An 18,143-nucleotide genomic window follows, 5' to 3' on the forward strand; every position below is an offset into this window, starting at 1 on the left:
AAAAATGTCCAGCTTCACAATTACAGTACTCATGTGTGGTATGTTTGTATAAAAATGGCGTTTTAATGACTTTGAAATCTTGTGTATCTCTTTGTAAAGCATAATGAAAGACACTCATGGACTATACAAAAACCGTCAGGCGAATAACTATAGTACTGCGGCCATATACATATCTAAAGCTATTCCAATCATTTTTCCGAATTTGTTGACATTGAATTACCAACCAGCAATAAATAAAAACAAATAAAACTCAAAACCCGATCGTTAAAATTATTATTATTATTATTATTATTATTATTATTATTATTATTATTATGTATTTATTTATTTATTTATTTATTTATTTATTTATTTATTTATTTTTCTCTATTCACTCCGGACAAAAAAAATTTTCCTTGGTAGATTTAAATATGTTGACTGCACTAAAATTCCGAAAGAAAGTGAATTTTAATTTTAGAAACAAAATTTTTGAAATATTTTTGAGAAATTCATAACTTAAGAGCAAGACCAAATTTTATATTACGACTCTATGGTCTTAAACTAGGTAATAGAAAAAACAACAAAAAAAACCCCAACATGTTTTGTAAAAATCAACAAATAATTTATTTCCCAAGAACACAAAGTGAAAATTTAAACATTTGTCAAGACAGCAAAATATGATTATGATTCAGACTGTGATCTGTTTCATTGTGGCGCTTTAGCACCATTATTTAAATGCGTGTTTAAGTCGTTAATCTCTAGTGCTCATCGCAGTAATAACTGAAGCCTCATATTTTGGAACGAAGTAAATATTGAGAATATGAATTAATGATGTTGTTGCTGGCAAGCAGTGTAAAAATGATGTGTAAGACAAGTACCTGCTGTTAGAAATGTATTAAAATTCCGTCTACTTTCGTTTGGACTATTCATTTTTTAATTCCTCGGCCAGGTTTTTATATTGGCGCCATCATTTGCTAAATGTTATATATATCCTCCTCGTTTACATTTTTTAAAGGGATTTACTTTGAATTCCTTTGTTATTTATTCAAGTTGTTTTAAAGAGTCTCTCATTAAAGCACTGATTAAGAAGAGTTACTCCGATTTGTAGAGGTGCGCGGCATTACCGATATTCTGGTTTACTACGGCATTTTCTGGTAGTACGTATTACCGTACTTTTTCACTGTACCGATACAACTACACTTTCAGTCAGTAAGGAATGTGCGTCAATTCCCGTGTAATTTTATTAATAATATAGAGATATTAAAAGCATGTTTTCAATTGTCGTGGCAAAATAATTCCATTTTAAAAAAATGCAAAATAGTTGTATTTGTCAAAAATTAATATCGATTATTATAAATATGATCATACTTATGAACCTTTGCTCACATGTTTGACACGTGTCACGTATGCCAACATTGCCGAATGGGATATGATGAAAGTTGTTTGTGCCTAATGCATCTTTTGGAAATATTTTGGATTTATAAAAGCGGAAGTTGTTTACTGGCGTATCTTAATGTGTTAAGTACATGCATTAATTCATAGTGCCGATAAGCATTCTTAGATTTTCATGAGTGCAGTCGTTCTCTGTTGGATTTGTATCGATATTTATATTTTTTGCAACTCTTGTAACATGGTTTTGTCTATATTTTTGTATGCAAAAATTAATGATTGTAAGTTGTAATGGTTATCTTTAGCTTAATTTTGTACATGGGTATAAAATTATATTTGAAGATATTGAGAGTGTAGATTGCGTAGGATGTATAAAGCGTTGCTTGCGTAGGTTTTTACAATAATTAATAATGATATTAATATTAATAATGTTTATAATCGTTAATAATGATATAAATAATAATACCCAGTGACAGCGTTTGGATAATTTCTCATTGGCTCGTGTGTTCTTAGAGGTATTTATTTATTTCCTTTTGGAAGGTTTAGGTCTGGTGGATACTTTTACGATGTGGGATATTTGTTACAGAGTAGTAGCAAATTGCGTTTCCACCTCTTACTCTTGTATCAAAGAGCTAGGGTTGGACAATTATTTCATTCTTATTTCTTGTGTTCTTGTTGTACCATCAAGTTTGTAGGTGTATTTTATGTTGTATCTGGGTATTATCTGAGAGGAAATACGTATTTAGATTATTCATTGGAATTACAAAGTGCTTATTATTCTGGAACTTATGCAAAGGTATCTGATACAGGTACTTACAAATTTCTGGCACAACTTTTAAGAATCATAATTCTGATAAGACTGATCAGAAATCGTTATCTCTTCCTACGTGTACTTTTTGCAAGAAAATAGAGCACGTTATTTCTGATTGCTTTAAGTTAAATAATAAGCAACAGAATAAAGACAGGGCTGTTCCAAATGATGTTGTGTTTCAGATGCCAGTGTTATGATGATGTATTCAAAATGATACATGTGTTTGGTCAAACAAGCCCCAGCCTGATTTCATTATAGATAATTATGAACCATTCATGTCGAAAGGTTCTATATCACTTATTGGTAATTCTGCCTATCCAATAAAAATAAGAAGGTATGTTAGAGCTTCTCAGAGTCTTTTATTATGAGGTACTTTGCCTTTGTCTGCGAAGTCTTCTTCTTCTGAAAGTGTTCTTGGTCAGGGAGTAGAATGCGACTTTATTCACATTCCTCTCCATAATATTATTTTTTCATCAGACATAGTTTCAGTGACTATCGATGTTGTAAATTCTTTGACTGGTGATGGTGTTCAGTTATTGCTAGGCAATGACTTAGCTGGAGATAAAGTTCTCATTAATTCATATTGTAACAGACAAAACATGTTTCGAACAAAACGTTGATCGTATTGAAAATGAAATTCTTTGAGTTCTACCCGGCTTGTGCAGTTACTAAAGCTAGGGCACAAAGAGCTCTTGCGAATGAAGTTGATCAGGAAATTATTCCTTTGGCTGATACGATTATTGGTCAGGATTTCGATGAGGTCACGTTTACTACAATTATTGGCATTGATCATTGTGATCCTCTTTTTACATCTCATTCTCTCATTTCTAATCAGGGTGATAAACGACAATCACTTGTCGTCAAACAGGAAAAAAATCATGAGATCTCCTGGTTTTTTAGAGGGCTGTTAGAGAACCTCACGCAGCAGAGGTACAAACTTGCTATTTTGTGAAAAATGGGGTCCTTATGAGAAATAAAGACCACCCCAGGTATCCGCTGGTGACTATTGTTTAGCGAGCTATCAAATTTGTTTCTCTATAGGCGAACAGACAGGAAATTCTTAGTTTGGCCCGCGAAACCTCCTTAGGAGGTGATTTAGGAGTTAGTAAGGCTAAACGCAAGATATTACATATTGTTATTGGCTGAAATTAAAAGTAATGTTTACTAAATACTGTAGATATGGTTATACTTATCAAATGGAAGGGTTTACTCATTTTGAAACAATTGTTGGACATATGGTCAATGGACCATTGAACTTGTTAAAGGACAAACCTTTTAAACAAATGATTCAGAAGTTACTCTTCTTGATTCTATCTCTGATTGTGAAGCAGCAAGAAATAATCTTCCATCTACCCACTCAAAATTAAGGTAAAACTAAAAACTACAAAATTAGAAAGGAAAGAACTTTTCAACCTGGTGATAAAGTTCTGTCTTTCTGCCGATACTCAAACATCCTCTCCGGCTAGATATTATGATCGGCATAAAGTTAATAAGAAAGTGATTTAAATTATATAATTACTACTCCCTGTTGGAGACGGAAACAGAAACAACTCTGGATTATAAATATATTCAAGGAATATATTGATAGAAATAATGATATTGACAATTCGGTCAATTTATTATATCTGTCACGCACAGTGAATATTAAAATAATGGCGTGCATCCGGACTGTATTGACTTTAGTTTAACAAGTCTTCGAAATCCGGAAATATTAAAGAATCTGGGCAAGACACGTTCAATTTACAGCTAATATATGAATATGAGCACGCATTTCCAGACGTTCCAACCCGAACAAATAAAATCTATCATGATGATGAAATTGCAAATTCTACACTTGTAAAACATCGTCCTACATGATGAATCCTCTCAAGCAGGAATGTTTGAAAAACGCAAATGAACATTTGTTGGAGCATTATTTTATTAAACCAAGTACAAATAACTGGAGTTCACCATGTATTCGTATGCCAAAACCAGATAATATTGTGCGGCCCGCGACGCATTTTGGGATTTTCAAAAAATTGACTATTCATTTATTTCTTTTTCTCTCGCCGCCTTTTGAACTTTAACGTTAGCGCCATTTTAACCATATAAAACTCTGACTTACTTATTTATTCGTAGTCTTTCTATTAATTGTCGCCCTTAATGCGGACTTCTGGTTCCGGTTTTTTAGTAAAGTGATCGAGTTGATGTTGAATTATAAAGTTGATTTTGCTGCATTTTTATAAACATAAAAGCCCATATAAATGTCTTCTGTTTCGAAAAAAAGAAAACTCGCGGACGAAAAGAGAGTTTTTCAAGTCAAATGGGAGGATTTATATTTTGTCACTGAGGTCAGCGATAAAATTCAATGTCTCGTTTGTCAACAAACGATAGCTGTTCCGAAGGAGTATAACGTGCGTCGGCACTATGAAACAATGCACCGTGAGAAATATGACGCTTACGCGGGCAAAATTAGAGAGGATAAAGTTATGCAGCTTAAATCAGCATTATGCAAACAAAGAAGTTTCTTTACCAATGTTAGTCAGTGCAACGAAGATTCAGTAAGAGCAAGTTTCGCTATAAGACTGTAGAGTAGGGATCTCAAACACGCGGCCCGCCAGGCCGTATCCTGTGGCCCGCAAAACGATTGGCGTCACAAGGTGTCATGAGAGATAACAAAGGTGGTGCGGCCCTTGGGCCATTGAAAATCCCCTCATGCGGCCCTCAGGGTGGTTTGAGTTTGAGACCCCTGATTTAGATATACCGAGTACGGATCGTGGTATGTTCATAAATACCTAGGTATAACGCGGTGCAAAATATTTCGCGGTACCTAGATTTGTATTACTTTTTTAAACTGGCAGATAGTCTATATCATAAGCATGACTTTGTGCGGTGTATTAGCGTATCTACTTAAAATAGTTTTTGATATAAATAAATGAACAAACTACCAAACATCATTGTATATAAAGCTCATAACTTTCCAGCCTAAAAAGTAGGAGACCCAATTTCTTACAGTCACGAAAGTCTGAATAGTTAGCCATGGGTCAACGGTCCACGTTGATGTAGAACGAAGTGGATCGCTGACCCTCTGCTAGTAAAGCTATGGAAAACATTCAATGATCTATGAGTCCACTTGACTTTTTCCTCATTGCTCTTGCACTGGTTTGCACTTGTTTAGATAGTTAGATTATCAGGTAAGCGCGTCTATAGTGGTCAAGTTTTATTACTTTTCTTTGCATGATTTATTTTAGTTTTGGTTTTGTACCGCAGCTACACAGGTAGGTTATTTACTGCCGAGGCAACTGGAGTGAAAGGCCTTAGGTAATACCGTTGAAGCCGAACATGAAATCCAGGGTGGGATTCTAACCAGCTCCCTCTCTGTCGCGATTCTGGTAAGCTAACCATGGGTGCCCGCACATAGGGACAGAAGGGGAGACACATGTTTTGGCCCACTTCCGTAACAAAATAGCTGACTACTACATGTTTGTCTCCTTGCCCCCCCCCCCCGACACACACACACAAAATATGTGGGCGCCCCTGACGCTTACCACCAAACCATCGCGACTCCTTCTTTGTATGAATAATTAGGAACTACAATACAGTTCTTATAAGGATGTTCTCTAATTAAGATGATCTTTAGCATTTGATGCAGATTAAATTAAATCACGGATCGCTGCTACTTTCCCTCCTAATTATCAGTCAGAATCCGAATTAAAAATTAAAGATTGGTTACATTGTAATGTAAATCTTCACGTGTCTAGGTACTTAATACCGACGGTATTGATCAAGTACTATTTGTACTTTATGAGAGAGTCTAAACATCTCAGATTTGCGGCGTTTCATAGCCATTTTCTAATTGCTTTCACACTTAATCACAGATTGCCACTATTAGAAAAGGAAGTAAACTTCCAATTTAGACGTAAGCGACAATAAAACTGGAATAAGCTGTAACCTCACACAACTTGCACCGTTGTACCGGTTCTCCGCATGCAAGTTCAAATAAACTTTGAAATTAATTCACTATGACACATTTCAATGTCAGCAAAAACATTTAGCAAGATAATGTCGAGAATACGGAGATTTACGACTTTTCCAGCAATGTGCTGAATTCAGTACGGGATCGTTTAAGTTTATAACAATTAGATTCGGCAGTTCCATCTATAGACTGGTTCCTTCCCATATAGGAGACGCCTCAACGTTGAAACCGGACAATGTACCGACTTAGCTTTATGTCCGTAGTGTGGCTTGATTGAGCTATAAATGTCTAAATTTCTCGGAATGAAGTTTTAACCTGTTATTTACCTAAATAAAAAGCAAATAATTCTTTAGAGCCTGAAATATCGCATAAATTAGGTTGCGCAAAACTGTGGTCTGGAGACAGGAACTACAACAATATAAAAACTACAAAATTCTAGATAAGTGAAATCTGAGCTTTAATAGACTTTAATTTTTGTCTTTATGAACAAATGAACAAACAGCTCTGATATCGTCGAATCCGTGAATTCTCTAGTTTTTTTTTTCAAATAAAAATGCAATGTTTTCTTTATTTGTTTGCCCTTAGCATTAATTTCACGTCCGTTATCATTCTCAATAAACAAATTAAAAAAATGTATCCACTTTGTGTACTGTTCTGTCTAAGCCAGGCTGTTGCATGTCAACAAATTAAAAAAATGTATCCACTTTGTGTACTGTTCTGTCTAAGCCAGGCTGTTGCATGTCAACAAGCATGCACTTAATAGTCGAAATATTATGCATGTCTTCCAGTTTATTTTTCAGAAGTCACTAAATGTCCAGCCAGCAATGCAGCTATTATTTAGACATTCCTCTATTCGACCATCAACGCTTTTTCATTCATTCATCCGTTAGAACATCCAAAAATTGATCCATCCAAACAGACGGAGAGACGGACAAGTCCGTACAAGGACATGTAAAATGCCTGTAAATAATATCTGGACAAAAATCAAGATAACAATAATATTCGCAGTAATAACGGTGTTGTTCAATTGAACCATGTGTAGAGGCTGGGACACGGTCATTCGATAATTGTGGACAATGATAATCAAGTAAATCAGATAACTTTTTAATTTTTAAAGGGTCTGCATATTTAAAGATTTTTTTTTTACATAAAGAGTTAGCTGAAAATATGTTGAATGCAGACTGGTCTAACACAGTGATGACATCTCTGGTCACCATTAGATGCTCATGTTATGTTGAATGCAGACTGGTCTAACACAGTGATGACATCTCTGGTCACAATTAGATGCTCATGTTATGTTGAATGCAGACTGGTCTAACACAGTGGTGACATCGGTCACAATTAGATGCTCATGTTATGTTGAATGCAGACTGATCTAACACAGTGATGACATCTCTGGTCATAGATGTTCATGTTATGCTGAATGCAGGCTGGTCTAACACAGTGGTGACATCTCTGGTCACAATTAGATGCTCATGTTATGTTGAATGCAGACTGGTCTAACACAGTGATGACATCTCTGGTCACAATTAGATGCTCATGTTATGTTGAATGCAGACTGGTCTAACACAGTGATGACATCTCTGGTCACAATTAGACGCTCATGTTATGTTGAATGCAGACTGGTCTAACACAGTGGTGACATCTCTGGTCACAATTATATGTTCATGTTATGTTGAATGCAGACTGGTCTAACACAGCGAAGACATCTCTGGTCACAATTAGATGCTCATGTTATGTTGAATGCAGACTGGTCTAACACAGCGATGACATCTCTGGTCACAATTAGATGCTCATGTTATGTTGAATGCAGACTGGTCTAACACAGCGATGACATCTCTGGTCACAATTATATGTTCATGTTATGTTGAATGCAGACTGGTCTAACACAGCGATGACATCTCTGGTCACAATTAGATGTTCATGTTATGCTGAATGCAGACTGGTCTAACACAGTGATGACATCTCTGATCACAATTAGATGCACAGGTTAAATACACAGATAGAGAGATTGCCTTTTTCTCTATAGCTCTTTTATTGACAAGATTAAGCAAATGCTTATGTAGCATATTTTTGCCTCGAATTAAAAGGAATGTTAATGGTCAAGCATGTGTATAAACTCAGGGGACACTCAGAAAGTAAAGGAACCATACACAGTCACACGCTGCCTTGAGAATAAAATGAGTTAAACCTGCCTAGTAAATACAGTCAGTGGATTATCGTCACTACTAGATTAGGCAATACACATAATGATCATGTTTTGCGTACATTTTGTTCTGTTTGCATGAAAAGTTTTTGCTGTCACTTAGAATACAGGTACATGCCAGTATCGTTGGTTTTCTGTCATGCACGTGTTAGTCAGTTTATTTCTCTCTGATGGTACTAGTAACTACATTTGTATTCAGCCTCGTTCGGCTCGAAAGTAGACTAAACAGCCCGTATATTGAAGCAAATTTGAATGATTACGTTTTATAAATATATAATTAAGACCATTTTGTCAAAGGACATACTAATTTTGTCAAAATTCAATATAAAAAAAATTGCTAAAGGGTCCATTCAATGATATACACGGATAACCTCAGGAAACTATACTTGATGCAAAAAATACCCCAAGCCTCAAACACACCTTCCCCCCGCCCCTAAAGTTAACTTGAATTTTATGCACATTCAAAGTCTATGTGAAGCTGGTAAAATAATCGGTGTTGAGTTAATGAATCTGTTTCAAGTAAAATTGGTCTCAGCTGGTTGCCGGATCTTTTTCGCGAATGATCATGAGGTATAATCAACTACATACGCAGCCAAATCTAGGCTGAACTGGAATTTAATCTTTTTTACCGTCAGTTCATCCGTAAAATATATACCTATTAATATACATGTACAACCAGTCGGGTACCAGACACTTAATATAAAAGTTTAACGCCTTTTGATTCACGCGCTTTGACCATTTTACCGGAACAAAATTGACCTTTCTATTCAAATATGAATTGTAACATACCCGGTGGGGTGTACGATTCGTCTATAACAGAAGCTAATCCGCCATGTGTGACAGTATTTTCACTGCCTGTGTCACACAACATTAGCTATGAGCCCATGCTCATCTTGTCACAAACCAATTTGTTATATGCTATCTTTTAATCCTGTTTAGAATAAAGTGCGCTTAGGTAAACAAATTATATCGAAAATATTCGACAGTGGATGTCATTTCAGTTTCGATCTCGGTAACTGTATCTTAATGGTTTGACATAACAAGGATAAAACGTTAACAACTCAATTGGAAATTATCATTAACATCTTTTATATCCATCTAATTTTGCTGAAATATGATAACGCATGTATCGTGTCCAGTGACTGATGCTACCTCATGTATATCTAACCGCAAGCGAGATAAGCTTTCTTTTGATGTAAACAACTCATTATTAGCTTGTGCCTATCCTTTGAAAAAGCAGCGAAATGCAGAAACAAACCCGTAGCGTGCGTTATACGATGGGTGCACCGTTAACTCGCGCTGAGTGCATGGTCGAATGAATTAGAGTGCATGGTAGAGTGAATTAGAGAGCTGTGCGATAATTTTGCATCATTAAATGAATACAGTAACACACCGTTAGTCCTATTTCAGCGGAAATAGTTCGTTTCTGGCGCCATCTGTCAAAATTGTATCTTATATTGTATGGAAAGTTGATATCACATTACATGCATCTTGGCAGGGGGTATTTTTATTTATTTATTTTTGTAATTTTTGTTTTTAAATCGACGCCATCTATGCACTAGCGTTACGAGTTTTATAAATGGTTGGCATGATTTATTACAGTTCATGACGTTTAAACAGCCAAGATGAAGTCAAGAAAGGGAACAAAAAGAGAAACATAAAACAAGAAACCTGTCACTAAATATTATGGTACATGCTAATCAGTAGCACGTGACCATTTGTATTGCCGTGTAGTTTGGACGCACCTGTCCTCTCCATTCTTCAGTTAACTTACATTGGACGTAAAATAGAACTATCTGTAGACTGTTAAGGAAAGGTAACATAGCAAAGGTAACATAGCAAAGGTAACATAGCAAACGTAACATACCAAACGTAACATAGAAAACGTAACATAGCAAACGTAACATGCCAAACGTAAAATACAAAACGTAACATACCAGCCGTTACATACCAAACGGAACATACCAAACGTAGCATACCAAACGTAACATGCCAAACGTAACATACCAACCGTAATATACCAACCCGTAAGATACCAAACGTAACATATCAAAAGTAACATATCAAACATATCTTTATTTTGAGTTCCTTCAGTAAGCTACATCCCGTATACCCCCGACACACGTGATGTATCGACATCAGGTAAATCCCACCTGCACATTCTTTTGTACAGAAAATTTAATTATCACATCCATACCTGTACTAAACGTAAAAATTAAAACTTTTCTCAGGTAAATCTGAAAATATCGCACTTTAAAACTCAAACATATAGTGTTGACTTAACAAATATGTTTTTAAGGGTTGTAGTGCATTGTGTTTGCAAATGCATTTATTGTGATGGAGTTTGGTTGCATTTCGTTTGTATTTATAAAGGATAGGTGCAAGATAACGGTTGATTAAGTTCATGTTTACATCGGAAGAAGGCTTATCTGGCATGTGGTTCGATTTACATGTATATAAGGCGATAAATATGTAATACATGTTGAACAGTTTATATGCATAGGAAAGATTTTAATACTGATTTCCATTATGAAGAGTACAATTTTAGAATTTTTAAAAAGTAAAACAAAATATGTTTTTTTTTTTTTAAATTCAACAGATCTAAGTCTATATAGTTTGATAGTAGTAATCAGTAGAACACATAACTTGACCTGCTCTGTCTCACATTATGCGACGGCAGATCAGGATCAATGTTGTTTGTACTTGGACAGGAGCTACAAGCGAGAATACATGGTATTTTTGTTTTTGCCATTCTTATTACTATTTAAACTATGCTGATTACAGAATTTTTTGTGCATTAAGTTTACAAATAATCATTTTAATTCTTCATGATACCGTCATGTGTAACTATTCCCTGCTGTAATTCTTTGGTTCATCTAGTCTATCCACGTGTAGCAGTCTGTCTATCTGTCTGTCGTTCTGTCTATTAAGTTCTTTATATCGATCCGTCTATCCGTCTGTCTATGGCACCCTCCCATTTATTTTCTTGTTTCCAGAAGTAAATAAATAAATACACCTTGTTTTTAAAAAAATATATGTATGTATGTATGTATGTATGTATGTATGTATGTATGTATGTATGTATGTATGTATGTATGTATGTATGCATGTATGTATGTATGTATGCATGTATGTATGTCGGTAGTTATGTAGGTTGATAAATAGGTATGAAGAAGTAGATTTAAGAAAGAGACGAGAAGTTGTTACTGAAGGTAGTTTAAGTTTGTAAATATAGCGGCTTTAGATTACAAATATTACGATTATCGGGATAAAGAGGTCTTACTTAAGTATATATTGATTACATTTCGTCAGACATAGTTGCTTGCAATGCTACAGTCATAGAGTCAGTGGTATGTGCATGAGCTTACACGTACGTCAGTCGGTTACCTTTAACTCAATAGACAATGATTATATAAATTGTGTTTTTATATTTTCAAATATTTTATGAATAAAATTTAAGGTCCATCGGTTAAAGATTTTGGCGTGAATGGTCTGTAGACGAGCTAAATCGGCGTCTCGATTTCTTACCGAATATGATATGTGTTCAAGTAGAATTCTAATGTAACAATAATCATAGTTCTAAAAAGTTCACATTTAAATGTACATGCATGTCATTTTTCCTGCTGGGAGTTTGAATCTACACACTATGCACTCGCTTATAAGTCGAGTCTAACTGCGTACTGCACTGACCCAGATCTGTCGTCACATAATATGCTGCCAGATCTGGGTGTCGACAGTTTGTTATGAATAATCCATTGAACAAAACATTATATACCCTGCTCTCTCGGCACATTATGTGCATGTTGTTTGAAGTTGGATTCGACTTTTAAACGATTACATAAGGTACTGTTATATTTTCCACAGTTTGGCGTGAGTTTGTCATCCATCGTTTTTTACTGAACAGTGATAAACACTCCCTTCATGAGACAAGGTAGTTTATATAAAATGCTGGTCCCAGAATGAAGCAGAAAATATGCAAACATTGCGAGTGTTATTGTATACAGATTTAAAAATTTTTGCACTAGGCCCTTATAAAAAGAATGAAAGTATAGTTTTCTTCAAATGTAAAACAAAAAAAGGACTTTTCAAAAACCCATAGACTATATATATATATATATATATATATATATATATATATATATATATATATATATATATATATATATATATATATATATATCCAAATTTCACAATTTTAACCAGGACTAATAATCAGCTGCAAAATACATTGACAGGTATTCAATTCTATGTAATGCATGGACGATGTGTGTGATTGATGATTGAATTGGGATTAACCATAATGTAGATCTTTTTGGTGCAATAACTTCGCGTAACCCAAATTTGTTCACGCAGTGTCCAATAACGTTTCCTTTCAGAATTATCCATTTTCCATATAATTGTGATCTCTTTCCGAAAAGATAGTAATATGTTGTATCTTGGATATGGCACACTAATTAACTGAATTATTGAATTCACCGATATTTGTGTGTTGGGGGCACAAGCCACAACTTTTGCAGCCATTATTTTTATCCATATTGTTGGGGTAAAAGTCTCACCTGAAATAAAAGAATATATGCGTAATTAATCATTATGGCACATGTTCAAACCCTCATTCCTAACTTTTGTGACAGCGATTAAACATGACAGGAGTTCGACAGGGTGAAACAGTTAAACCGGTCTTATCAATGACCCTGTCTATCTTAACAGATACGTTGACAAAAATTAATGATGTGCCAAAATTCCGTCGTAATCTTTTCTGCATACATTGTTTGCTCTTGTTTTGTTTTCACAATATGTCTTACAAAAGTGAGGTTTCACAAAGCTTAATCTGGCCCTGTGTCAAATACTTGTGGCTTGTTCGCATGCAAAAGAATATAGCAACATTTTCTTGTTACCAGATTTCTAAAACCTTTTTCGTCTTTTCTTACATTCTTGTAATTTCTGAACAAATTTGTACAATCCTTCCGAATTTAAAATAAAATCGTATTGTATATCCGGAAAGTATAACATACTGGTCACAAATGAAATGGTGTAGATGAGGGTGGTAATTAAGGTAGCTGTGGTTGTGGTGATGGCTTTCGTATTAGTCGTACCAGGCACTTTTTATACCATTACTACCTTAGTAATTAAGGTAGCAGCAGTTGCTTAGCTGATTTTGAGTGTTAGTAGTAGTAGACTTAGCAGAACTTCAGTAGTTGTAGTAGTGGTGGTGGTGGTGGCGTTGATTGTGGAGGTCAGTATAAGTAGTAGAATAAAACACGTATAATTAACGAACCTACCAAGGCCCCAGAATTTTTGTTAAATTCATTTCACTCTTGTTCCTACTAACAGTGTTGTATTATAGTAGTAGTAGTATTAGTGGTAGTGGTAGTAGTAGTAGTAGTAATCCTAGTAGTATTAGTAGTAGTAGTAATAGTAGTCCTAGGAGTTTTACTAGTTCTAGTGGTAGTAGTAGTAGTGGTATTATTAGTAGTGGTAGTGGTAGTAGTAGTTGTAGTAATTCTAGTAGTAGTAATAGCAGTCCTTGTAGTTTTTCTAGTAGTGGTAGTAGTATTGGTGGTAGTAGTAGTAGCGGTAGTAGTAGTATTAATGGTTTGATAATGGAAAGGCAAGGGGTGTGAGTTTGAATACTTCATTCCCGACAACAGTTTACTCCAGTTGCCTCGGCACAACTACTTGTTTTGCTGTGCCGTAAAGTACCCATAACCCCCCGACAGGTTATTTTTTTTGCTGTGCCGTAAAAGTACCCACAACCGACAGGTTATTTTTTGTTGATGTGCCGTAAAGTACCCACAACCCCCCGACAAGTTATTTTTTTGATCTGATTAGAATTTTTGGAAGGCGGCTTCTCTGACTTGTAAGTGTATTAAAAGTTAATATTGTGTGCAGAATGTTAATTTTTTTTCATCTCTTGACATTAGCTTCCCGATATATACTTTATAAATATTGAGCAAAAATGTATCACATAGTTCCTATTAATAATAACTCTTTAACATATTTTATATCATTCATTCAGTTGTACGTGACATTTTATGCAAATATGATGTATATTGATTAGAATTTAAGAAAGACATACGTGAAAAACTGCACCCAGGCATAATGTGGTTCATTGCATATTCCCGTTAGTTGTGTATGTTAGGGATGTGCATACGAATTTCCATATTAATCCGTTAATCCAGGCGAAATTGTTGTCTCTAGATTTTGTACTTAATTTATGGGTGTAGCATGCCAGATGCATTGAAATTTGTACTAGAATTTAGGATCATCAGCGTAAGGAACACTTTACACTTAAGAAACACTTTATACTTACGGAACACAATACAATTCGAATAAACAATCTCTGTTGCAAACGATACACTTATTAGTCTAATGCAGTGAGAAATTCCTACGACTTAAAACAAATAAAAGACAAAGCAAGAGAGAATACAATTAAATTGTCTCATTTGAAACATTAAGCTCTCTTTTTTATCGTGCAGATTTCATTAATATGTGTATCCGTTTTTAAGGCATGAGTTTCATAAATGTAACGGGCATGTAGTGGGGAAAGAAATTTTTTGAAATTGTCAGTCCTTGAGATTTGTCCGCCATAGAAATAATACTTTTGGGGTTGTAAATTAGAAATAGGTTTATCTGCTAGCAGGTAAAAAGTCCCAACATTTTCAGAACTTTGACTTTGATCACCTGAATTTTGAGTAGTGCCACCGAACATCATTCTACTGATGCAGAAACAAAATGAGACTGAATATGAACGCCTAAGACCACTAGACCACCAGGGCCCCTGCAGGATAATATGAAGTAAAATCGCATATATGCAGAAAAACTGTTATCACACAGGTTAGAGAGTTTTTAATTTCTCGTATACAGAAATTTGAATCGGGGTTTACTGTTTAAAGCCTCCATATCTTTACCTGCAAACACCAATCCCTATACCCTCTCGGCTAAGCATATATCGTCTATTAAAGGATGGACCCAAACGAATGTCTGCTGCTCACGAATGCTTATACCCATGACTACTTTCCATCAATTTTTGGGGGAGATGCTCATAATCGATAGGGTGTACGGGTTGGCTTTGCAGGCAAGGCGATGGGTGCTGTAACCCGCGGACTTGCGTATACTCGGTAATGTGAAAAGTTATTCATTTCGTTTTGTTATGCTTCTTTGCAACATTCTTCTGGGTTGGAGACGAGAACATTTGTCCCATTCGAGTATCTCTTAGCAACCGATGGTCAATCAAATTCCAATCCTTCTATATTAGTTTCAATTCCTTTCTTGTTCATTCGGTCCATTATCGCTATTAGCATAATTTTAGCAGATGGTATGACAGGCAAAGTTTAATGACTCGTTCAGCTGACATGCATGACAGGCAGGATGGAGTAAAACTCCATCAATTTAGTGCTTGATACAAACTGAAAATTATCTTAAATTTCACACTTCATTACCTCGGCTTTTAGAACCGCCATTACGTACAATATAGGATAGTACTTTAACAGATTCACGGAACAAAGTCAAATTTGTGACGGGCATAACAAAGTGAATTCAAAAAGCTCAAACGTGAATTGTCCGAAAATTTTTTAAGCGTTTTGGGGATTTTACAATCAAACCGAAAACATACGTAGCCATAACAGATGATTTCCTCGGTAAAAACAATGACATACAGTAAATGTTGGAAAAGTTTAAAAGTTAAAAAGTCTTTTGGGTATCAAATAATTGCACTGGACAACAAATTTTTACAAAAGTCATGTTACTGAAATAAAATTAGTCAATTCTTATCAATTTTTATGTGCTGAACACGAATATGACAGTCAAATTGCAAAATTGGCTCTAGTTTTTTTGTAATCTGCAAGAAATTAATGTTTACATAACGAAATGCATTCCAATAGTAAAAGGTCAACTGTAATAGCCTACCTATAAAAAATCAAGTCATTGACTACATCTTAGATTTCTTCGCCTGTCTCTTGTACAGCTGTTCGGGAGCATCTCTGAGGAGTGTCCAGCAGTAGTCAGCCAGCATTGTAGTGGACCATTTTCCCTGGTATCTTTGTTCCATTGTTGCGATATCTTGATGAAAACGTTCGCCGTGTTCATCACTAACAATACCACAGTTGCTAGGAAAGAAATCCAAATGGGAATGAAGGAAGTGAATCTTTAGAGACATATTGCAGCCAAGTTTCTTATACTTCATCAACATGTCTTCTACTAGTTCCTTATAGTTTTCTGCCCTAACATTTCCGAGGAAGTTTGTAGAAACTAGGCGAAAAGCATTCCATGCTTGTTTCGCGTCACCTTCCAGCAAGTTGTTGAACCGGTCATCTTTGAAAAGCTCTCGAATCTGAGGACCCACAAAAACTCCCTCTTTAATCTTTGCTTCGCTGAATCGAGGGAATTTTTCATGCAGGTATCGGAATGCTGGCAAAGTCTGGTCAATGGCTTTCACGAAGTTCTTCATCAAACCTAGTTTGATGTGAAGGGGTGGTAGCAAGATTTTCTGAGCCTCAACCAGAGCTGGGTGTTGGATATTCTTCTCTCCAATGGCTACATTCTGCCTGTGAGTCCATTCCTTCCTCATGTAGTGCATTTCCCTTGCTCGGCTATCCCACTCGCATAAGAAACACATGTTATTTGTATATCCTTGCTGCAGTCCCATTAAAAGGGCAACTACCTTCAAATCACCACAGAGGTGCCAGCTGTACTTGTTATACTCAATGGAATTCAGTAGCTGCCTTAAGTTATCGTATGTCTCTTTCATGTGGACAGCATACGCTACTGGAATAGATGGAAGAATGTTTCCATTGTGCAAAAGCACAGCCTTGAGACTCAGTTTCGAAGAGTCCACAAATAGTCTCCATTCTTGTGGGTCATGAGTGATTTTTAAAGCATTCATGAGGCCCTCAATATCGGAACAGAATATCAGATTACTTTCCTTTCTGAAGAAAGGCTCCAATTGCTGGTGGCGCTTTCGATATGCAGTAATTGTGACATCTTCTTCTAGAAGATTCCATTGTTGGAGTCTTGATCCTAGCAATTCTGCCTTGTTCTTTGATAAGTCCAAATCACGAATCAGGTCATTTAGTTCTTCCTGTGTTATTCTGTGTGGGGTTGATGATGCACCACAGTGAAAATCTGGATCACTGCATGCTGATGGACCAGGAGAAGAACAGGTCGACTCACCTTTGTCTTCGTCAGATGAATCAAGAGAATATTCTGCTGGAGGTTCTGGAATAGGAAGTCCCTCACCATGTGGAACTGGTCTCAATGCAGACGGAATGTTTGGGTAGACTATTCTCGACTTCTTTCGCTTCGTTATTCCGCCGGAAAGAGGAGGAACCAAGCAGAAGTAACAGTCATTTAGGTGGTTGCTTGGCTCTCTCCACACCATTGGGACTGCAAACGGCATTGATGACCTTTTGCAATTCAACCACTGTGAAAGCTGTGTTGTACATGTAGCACAGCATATATGCGGAGCCCAAGGCTTGTCTTGGTCACCAACCTTGCATCCGAAGTAAAGATGATATGCCTTCTTCACTTGAGAATTGATACTTTTCTTCTGGTTGGCAAATGTCACTTCCCCACAAATATAGCAAAAATTGTCCGCGGTATTAACACACTTTCGAGGCATTACTGTTCTTTATTGTACGTAAATGGATAAAATAATAAGTTTTATGTAACAGTAGCTTGAACTGTCTCGCACAACGTCTAAAATATTTTAAATGCTGAACCTATCTGATTGGGCTTTATATAGTACACTGCTTACGTCAGCTTCAGCAGCCGCCTGGCATTAGTATAATAGGCCTACACATGTATAG

The 18,143-nt window shown here is 35.8% G+C and overlaps 1 protein-coding gene across 1 annotated transcript in view; it reads left to right on the forward strand.

Moving 5' to 3' along the window:
• Positions 1–18,143, forward strand: part of LOC149772770 (protein Wnt-4-like) — a 71,171-nt gene that overhangs the window by 44,653 nt on the left and 8,375 nt on the right. The window lies entirely within an intron of this gene.

This window comes from Sinohyriopsis cumingii, unplaced genomic scaffold (assembly GCF_028554795.1).
Source record: "Sinohyriopsis cumingii isolate HCF-2022 unplaced genomic scaffold, ASM2855479v2 utg001176l, whole genome shotgun sequence".
NCBI lineage: Eukaryota > Metazoa > Mollusca > Bivalvia > Unionida > Unionidae > Sinohyriopsis > Sinohyriopsis cumingii.